The sequence below is a fragment of the Cibotium barometz genome, chromosome 47 (genome assembly GCF_041138505.1).
Source record: "Cibotium barometz isolate CiBa-2024 chromosome 47, ASM4113850v1, whole genome shotgun sequence".
Classification (NCBI taxonomy): Eukaryota; Viridiplantae; Streptophyta; class Polypodiopsida; order Cyatheales; family Cibotiaceae; genus Cibotium; species Cibotium barometz.
This window is the reverse complement of record NC_141092.1, coordinates 31,824,051-31,832,981: the sequence shown is the minus strand read 5'-3', so window position 1 is coordinate 31,832,981 and position 8,931 is coordinate 31,824,051.

Here is an 8,931-nt window from a genome sequence, read left to right as displayed (position 1 = left end):
ACATGGGAAAGCCTTTGCTTTTCAGCCGCATGAGATAGGCTGTGTTGATCCAAGTGTAACAGCGCCAATGGTGATCTTCACTGTACCACATGTGCCCTGGAACCTGCGAGCCGATTCCAGTACCAAAGGCTCTCTTGCCAAAGATGATGGAATTACTAAAAGAAAAGATCAGGATGGGAATTTTGGAGCCATCATGTGCTCCATATTCCAACAGATGGTTTACTGTGCCAAAGAAAAATGGAACATTGCGCTTCATTCAAGACATGCAACCTGTAAACAAAGTCACAATCAGGAATGTGGGAGCAGGTCCGATTGTGGATGAGTTTGCAGAAGCATTTGCAGGGAAAGCTATATACTCTATGGGTGATCTGTATTCGGGATATGATCAGTTCCAGCTGGACATACAAAGCAGGGACTTGACCACAATGAAAACTCCTTTGGGATTGGTAAGGATGTGTACCTTACCACAGGGAGCCACCAACTCAGTGGCGCATATGATGAATGGAATGAATAAAGTCTTGCGAGACTTCATACCACAACTAACTATGCCTTTTCTGGATGATGTGCCAATAAAAGGCTGTGATGAGAAAGACAAAGATGGGGATTTGGATTCAAAGGGGTGCCGCAAGTTTGTGGCAAATCATATAAAGGATTGTGATATGATTCTATCCGGGCTTGAAGAGGTGAATCTTACTTTATCTGGACTGAAATCAGTGTTTGTTTGGGGTTGGTGAAGTGCTAATAGTGGGACATCTTTGTAGTACTAGTGGACGCCGACCTTGTCCAGCCAAGATAGATGCAATACAAAGAATGAAAGAGATATGCATTAATGTTACAGAGCTGAGGAGATTTCTTGGTGCATGTGTCTTTTATGTTATTTGGATCCCACATTATGCACATGTAGCAGATCCTCTTTATCAACTTTTGAGGAAAAATCAAAAATTTCTGTGGAGTGCAGTACATATTAAAGCTATGCGGAAGCTGAAATGTTTGCTCCAATCATCACCTACTCTAAGGAAGGCAGATTATGAGTGTGGCAAGCCTGTGATTGTTACAGTTGATACTAGTCCTACTGGGATAGGATGGGCAGTAGGGCAAGATGATGAGGATGATCACAGGTATGTAATCACATTTGGGGCAAAGGTATTAAGCATTCGTCAACGAAAATATCCGCAGATCAAGAGAGAGTTATGGGAAATAGTCACTGCTTTAAAATGTGAAAAAGAATATCTTATTGGGGCATCTGTACTTGTGGAAACTGATTGCTTACCACTCCTTGGGATGATAACAAGCTGCACCACTCCAGATATTGCTATGCTTAGGTGGATTGCCTATATCAAGTCACTAAATCCTGAGTTTGAGCATATTGCAGGAAAAGATAACCCAGTAGTTGCAGACATGCTATCAAGAGCCAGGTATGAAGATGAAGAAGAGATGATTAGTGACATTGATGATGTAGGTACAAAGTTCTACACTACTGCATATGCAAAAGGGGACCATACTTGCCTATCAAATGCACTTGAGTCTTTTACTGAGGAAATGTATGAAGGAGATTGGTTGCTTATTGGTCAATACTTGAGTATTCTGACAAGACAGGGAAATTGGTCTGACTCAGAATTTAAGAGAATCCGCAGAAAAGCATATGGGTATTTTCTAAAGGATGGGTACCTGTGGAAGCATCCTAAGCAGAGGAATGCTATGCCATAGAGAGTCATGTGTGATAAAGAGACTCAAGGGAAGCTCATGAAAGAATTCCATGAGAGTCTCTGGGCTGGACATCGAAGTGTGTGGGCCACCTTTACTAAAATAAAGGAAAGATATTGGTGGAAAGGAATGTACAAGGATATTTCCCAATATGTGGAAACATGCATGGTATGTCAAATGTACTCAAATGTGCGGCATCGTGATGGCTTGCAACCAACCTACCCACCTGCCGTGCACTACAAATGGGTAGTGGATCTAGTTACAATGCCTTTGGGAATTTGGCAGATGCGGTACATAGCACTTGCAAGAGAAGATTTGACAAATCAGGTAGAGGGGCGTGCTCTTAGAACAAAGAGTACGGAAACAATATGCAAATTTCTCTTGGAAGATGTGATTTGCCGGTATGGTTGTGTTGGGAAAATAACAGCTGATAGGGGTGAGCTAGATGTTGAAGAAGCAAGGGAATTCTTCTCTAGAATTGGTATCAAACTGTCCCTAACATGTGCTTACAATCCTGAGGGCAATGGTAAAAGTGAGCGAGGACATCCTCCAATCATTAAAGCTTTGGCTAAGGCATGTAGAGAAAGAATGCGAGAGTGGCCAAGGCTACTACCATATGCTTTGTGGGCTGACCGTACAACTCATAGCTCAGTGACGGGATATATGCCTGCAGAATTAATGTATGGTCAGAAGCCAGTAATGCCAGTTGAAGAAGTAGTTCCAACTTGGAATGTATTACCCTGGGTGGAAGGATTGAACAGGGAAGACCTCCTTGCATTGCGAATAAGGCAGCTGGAGAGGAGGCCTGAAGATGTAGAGCTTGCTAAAGCTCGTTTGAAAGATGCAAGGTTGAAAAATAAAGAAAGATTTGATAGAAGACACAGACTCCGGCCAAAACCTATTGAAGAAGGTGATTGGGTCCTAATGTATGATAGTAGCCTTGACAACCAATTCACTGTTCAAAGAAAATTTGCAAAAAGATGGTTTGGCCCTTACATTGTCAAGCATGTGCATGGAAATGCCACGTATACCCTGTGTGAGCTTGATGGAACAGAGATAAAAAATCTTGTAGCAGGCAAAAGGATCAAGATGTTTAAAAGAAGGCTTGACAGTGATCCTTTTGATTCACAGGGAACTCAGGATGAGAGGCTTGATAATGAAAACATGGATATGGCTAAAGAGGAAGAGGATGATTTTCCTAATAATGTAGAAGATGAAGACGACATCCAGATATATGTGGATCTTGATGATGATTTGGCACATACCAGAGGATGTGTAGGTTTAGAGGGGGTGGATGTCGTGCCATGGCACGTCTATGGTGTGAAACCATGCATATGAGACTATCAAATGCAAATCTAGATGCATGGGATTAAGTGCTATGACGAGTCATTATATGATGCCCATGTACATATGTTCATATTGTAAATGAGGTTCAATAAGACGAGCTGAGGCTGAGTCAGGTCTCGAAGCTTCTGTACATAAGTGTGGTGTGAATTATGGAGCTTTATGCTTATGGTAGACCTTGTAGTAGGGAACACCCTTCTCGACATGTATGGAAATGTGAGATCAAGAAGGCTCTTGGTTTGTTGGAGATGATGCTCCTAGGGCAGTGTTTCCTAGTATTGTGGGTCTTTCTCGGCGCATTGGTGTTATGGTGGGCATGGGACAGAAAGATGGATATGTTGGTGATGAGGTCCAATCTAAGTGGGCAATATTGACCTTGAAATATCCTAATGAGCATGGTATCGTAACCAACTGGGATGACATGGAAAAGATTTGGGATCAAATATTCTTTAATGAGCTTCGAGTTGCTCTTAAAGAGCATCCAGTCTTGCTCACTGAAGCTCCTCTCAATCCAAAGCTAATCGAGAGAAGATGACTCAAATCAAGCTCAATACATTCAATGCGCCAGCTACGTATGTTGCTATCCTTATGTGGCAGCCTACGTGGAGATATCCAAATTTAAAAGCTAAATAAAAGGTGGCGCAGTGTATTGGCAACGAAGGAAATTTCAAAAAAAAAAGCTGCAAAAGGGCTGCGCGCCGATTTCCTTGCGGGAAAGGCAGAAAAAACCAGAGAAGGGGGGGGGGGGCGCATATCGGTGTGGTGGGTGTGCAGAAAAAGGAGAACCAGGGCGTCTTCTACCAGTAATTTTAAAATCAAATTAGCAGCTACTGTATAAAGCTTGTTGGGGGGCTAGAATTAAAGAGGAAATGGGGTACTATTAAATGAGATGAATTTCGTATTACATGTACTCTGCTCCTTGCGCAGTCGACGGAATCAGCCGTGAGGGAAATAGCGAAATCAAAGAAAGATTTGCTTTGTTTTACCTTCAGATAAGTGATTTTTTTTTTATTTTGTTTACTATTACCTACGATTTGGAAAATCGTATAGCATATAAACCTTTTAAGGTTTTAGAGAATGAGAATAATTTGGGATTTGGAGAATCGTGGAATAAAAGTATCAAAAATACAATAAGGTTCCTGAAAATTGGGTTAAATTTTCTACTCGATTGGATTTTGGAATGCAAGTCATGGAGATTCCAAAAATCATGTGAGCATGTTATAGATATGCCATATGTCATCTTTTGTTTGTGAGTTGTTGGAATTTAAAAGCAGGTTTTCAGAAGATAAAGTGACACCTTGAAATGATGGGATTGGAGTCACTTGATGTATGTGATGTGAATGGTCACATGTATGTGGGAATTTTTTGAAGATTATGTTATGCCTACATGTGATTGGTTTGAGGGATTTGGAAAAAGGAGTCAGTAAATCTATGCTTGGAACGGAACATGCACTTGATACACAATTTATGTGCAATCATCAGGCTGAATTCGGGGATGTAATGAGGTGAATTGGCACATGTTTATGTCATCAAAAATGGAGATGTCTTATGCTCCTTGGAGAGTTATGTGTGTGAGTTTCCTTGCTGGGATTTGAAGCTACTCTCACAGCCAAAAGTCTCGCACTTTCCCAGCGACACCGCCCACGTCACGACAGCGTGTGAGAATTATTCTAAAATAGCACATGTGGAGACATAATTGATAACTGAATTCAGTATTGCAAGTTATCTTTAAGTATAAAAAAACATAGTATAGTTACCTGTGGCTTGCATGGATATTTGTGATGGCGCTCCTATAGGCTCTTTGACCACAAACCCCGATGCATCTTTTTTTGCACTTGAAAATTACATGTGAGATGTTACACTTGAAGCATCAGTTTTAGCAACTACTAAGATATCATGTGCATCCCTTACTAGTGCTATTTAGCCCCATATACCCTTTTCCCTCTCAGAGATGACATGTTTGCAATTAGGAGCAACACAAGTTCCATATTCTCTACAGGTATAAGCAAAGGATAACATATGGTATAGATGGGGCAAGGCAATGAAAATACATCAAGGGTAGTAGCGTCAAATGGGAACCCACAACCTATGCAAAGAAAGGAGTCCCTAGTTAAGGTTCTCTCGCTAAAGTCTTCAACTGCACTTGGGGGGAGAGGTAAAGTCTTCAACTGCTACGGTAAGATGTCACCACCCAATACTTTTCACAAAGCTTGATATGGTCAGTTTCCTTATGAAACTCCAACTCAGTTTTTACCAAAAATCTCCGAGGAGACAAGAAATAATTCCAAAATCATGTCAGTAAATCCATGGACTATTCATGTATTTATACCATTTATTATTGATCTTGCTATATAGAACATGTGGAAATCTTTAAATCCAAAGCTCTGAGCTATATAGCAGAATTTGGCCTTCCTATAGGCAGATTCCATATAGCAAAAGCACTAAGCTATATAACATTCTCTAATCTATATAGCACAAATAAGCTATATAGCATGGGGAAATATATAGATAATCTTAGCTATATAAAAGAGTCATTGGCCCTGCACTAGATTCATAACAGATGCTCCAAGAGATTATGAGTAGTGCTTGTCCTAGTTAGGTGGCATCAAAGTAGGTAGAGTGCTCAAAGCCTTCTTCACTTTGCCAAAATATGCGAGTTGTTTGGTTGGATAGTAAATATAAAGGATGCAAAAGTTGAGAAAGTAAATGAATAAACTTGGCCATATACCTGACTTTTTGAATGAATATATCTTTCCTCTTAGCAAGCACTATCTTTTCTTATCTTGGGCTTCTGCTATCAAAGATTCTTAATATTTCCTCTCAGGGACTAAATGAGAGAACACGGCTAGAATTAGGGTATGCTCAAGTTAACAAATTGATCAATGAAGATAGAGAACGACTTCAAGATGAGTTGCTTCAACCCAAAGGTGAGCTTAAGTGAGACGAACAAAATTTAGCTCAAAATCTTCATTTATACATTAGAGATTCATGCCATGAAAATTTGATAGGCCTTCAAAAGAATTCTATAATATCCTCAAGAAAATAAATGAAAAGGAGAGAGTCCGTATGCCTCTTAGATGGCATCTGAGTTGAAACCCTGAAGAGAATCTTCAAATAGCCCATAGATTCTACACTGATATATTCAAATCCCCTCATATTAGATCTCTAATAGGGTAGAGGCCTATGCCTACATAGCCAGATGTAGAAATAAAGTTATCCACAAGTCCATAGTTGCTACGTTAATAAAGGGGGACTTCACCATTCAAGATCTCAGCACCACCATTAACTCTTAAGAATAAAAAGAGCTCATGCATGGATGGGCTCCCATTTTAGTTTTATAAAAACTCTAAGGAGTGTCTTACTCAACCTTTAATTGAAGTCTGGAAGGAAGAAAATCATTTTGGTGGCCTTCATCTATCCATCAATGTGAGGGATCCATTAAATTGATTCATAAAAGAGAGGAGAAGAACATCCTAGGCAATTGGAGGCCTTTCACCATGTTATCCACAAAACTTAAAGATAGGTTTATTTTAGATGCCATCATAGCCTTGTGGGAATGATTTGAACATGCTCAGAAATCTAATCAAGACTTCCTCTTCTTCAAAATTGCTCTTGATAAAGCCTATAACATACTAGAATGATATTTCATTCTTCAGTCCCTCCATGACATGGGTCTTGGGAAAGAGCCAGTTCATTAGATATGTTAAACCTCCCCAATAATGCAAGCCAACTTTTCCTACAACAATTTCTTAGTGACACCAACAATATGGTCTATAATGATCAGCATCCATTTCCTCTTTTGAAATTGTCTCTCAGCCTCTTGCCTTGCTTCAGGTTATTCCATCAATCATAGCAGGAGTGGTATCAAACTCTTCTTAAAGAACCCCCTACTTGGCTTCTATGATAGGGTTGCATAATTATCCTTAAAAGGCTATATATTTAGAATTGTTGGAATATGAAGGAGGGTTGTGCTTGCCTAGCATCCTCGACTTGGCAAACAAACTCTCACTAAAATGGATAGTTAGAAGCCTCTACATCCCTAATGAGGATTGGGCTATCCTATTAAATAGGTGTACATATATATGAATTCTATCAAGGGTTTCTTTAGATTTAAGGATCTCCCCTTTCTTCCCCTGTAGTATGGATGTTTAAATTGAAGCTCATGGTAGCCCTCTTGTTAAAGCCCTTCGGTAGGCCTATAAACAAGATTAAACCCCAACCTAGCATGGTGGAAAATCTTAGACGTAAAGCTCTCATATTTCATCTTGACTTAATATGGTTCTCTTTAGTACTTTATCTCAAACTTAAAGCTTTGATATTTCATCTTCACTCTCAATATGGTTCTTGTAAGATTCCTCCCTCCATCTTTTGAGGTGTGTAGGTGTAAGAACCTCCCCTTCTGATCTTATAATTATTCCCCTCTCTGAAATAAAAGAAAGATCCTGTTTTACCCTGTTTTGGCCTGGAGAGAAAAAATGTCTCTAGAGAGAGGTAATTCAAAATTGAGATATTTTTGGATATAAAAATCCTCCTAGTGTCTAAAATGGTTTCTCATGAAACAGAAATTCAAAAAGAACTTTCCAATGTGCAATTGGAATTAATTGAAAATAGGTATAAAGGACCTTAGCCTAAGGGTCTAGATTTTTAGAAATTTTTAGATTATGGTCCAATTAAGGTTTCTATGGGCCAATAGGATCAATCCAAGTGTAGGGAGGAGATAAATTAAAGAATAAAAGAAAAACCCCCCCAAAAATGAGTAAATGCTCACATAAGATGAAGAGTGGACTAAGGACCTGGACTAAGGACCAAAGAAAAGAATTAAAAAATTGAATTTTTGACACCTTAGTGTGGGGATCTCCCCTCATGAAGTAGGCACATTTTTCTCATCATCACCCCTAATTTTTAATCAATAAAATGAGATGTTTTTATCTCTCCTCTCTCCTATTTCAAAACTAGATCCAAAAAGTAAGCTGAACTAACCCAAAAATAGTAAAAAATTGACCAAACTGATCTCAAAAATTCTAGAATCAGTTTTCTTGGTTAGAGGCTCACTTTTTCCTATAAATAGAAGTCTACCCCTTTGTAAAAGCTTAATGGTATTTATGCACGGTTACTCTACTCCTATCCTGAGCCATCTACATTGAATTTTTTAATAATTCAATTGTTTTTGGCCTAATCCTCTCTAAAGTGAATTGGTGGCCACTATTACTTCAAACAATAGTAGAACCCTCAATCCCTCAAGCCAAAGGAGAGCTTACAAGCCCCATGTAAGCTAATTTTCTTACTTTGTTTACGAATTTTAATGAAAAATCTATGGTTTTCTTGATTTTTATGTTTTGCAAATGATTGAATTAAATTCAAATGCTATGCCTTTGATGAAAAGGCCACCCCCTCTTCTTTACATTCCAACCTTTCTTAATCCTAGAAAGATTAACTAAGTGATTAATTAAACTCTTCTTATTGTTTACTCTCTTGAATTTAGAAAATTGTGTAGGTTAGAGTTTTATAATTCTAAATTGGGTCAATTAAGTTAAATGAAGAAAGATAAAAATGAGAAATGGTCAGCCATACAAAGGAGGTTATGGTAAAATTTTGAGAATTTTGTGAAAAAGAAAGTTTGTTTTTATGTTATTCCAAAAGAGTAATTCCCACCATTTTTGCATCTAAAAGAAATATTCTAATTACTCCATGTACATATTCACCTATGAATATGCATGGATATCACCACTGATATTAATTATTAAATTTGATTTCTATGCATAGAAATTTGATTAAAAGAATTTTTTTAAATTATAAAAGTGTTATTCTTATTAAATTTTATTTCTATGCATAGAAAGATGCATAAAGGATCTTTTTCAATTATAAAAGTGTTATTCTTATTAA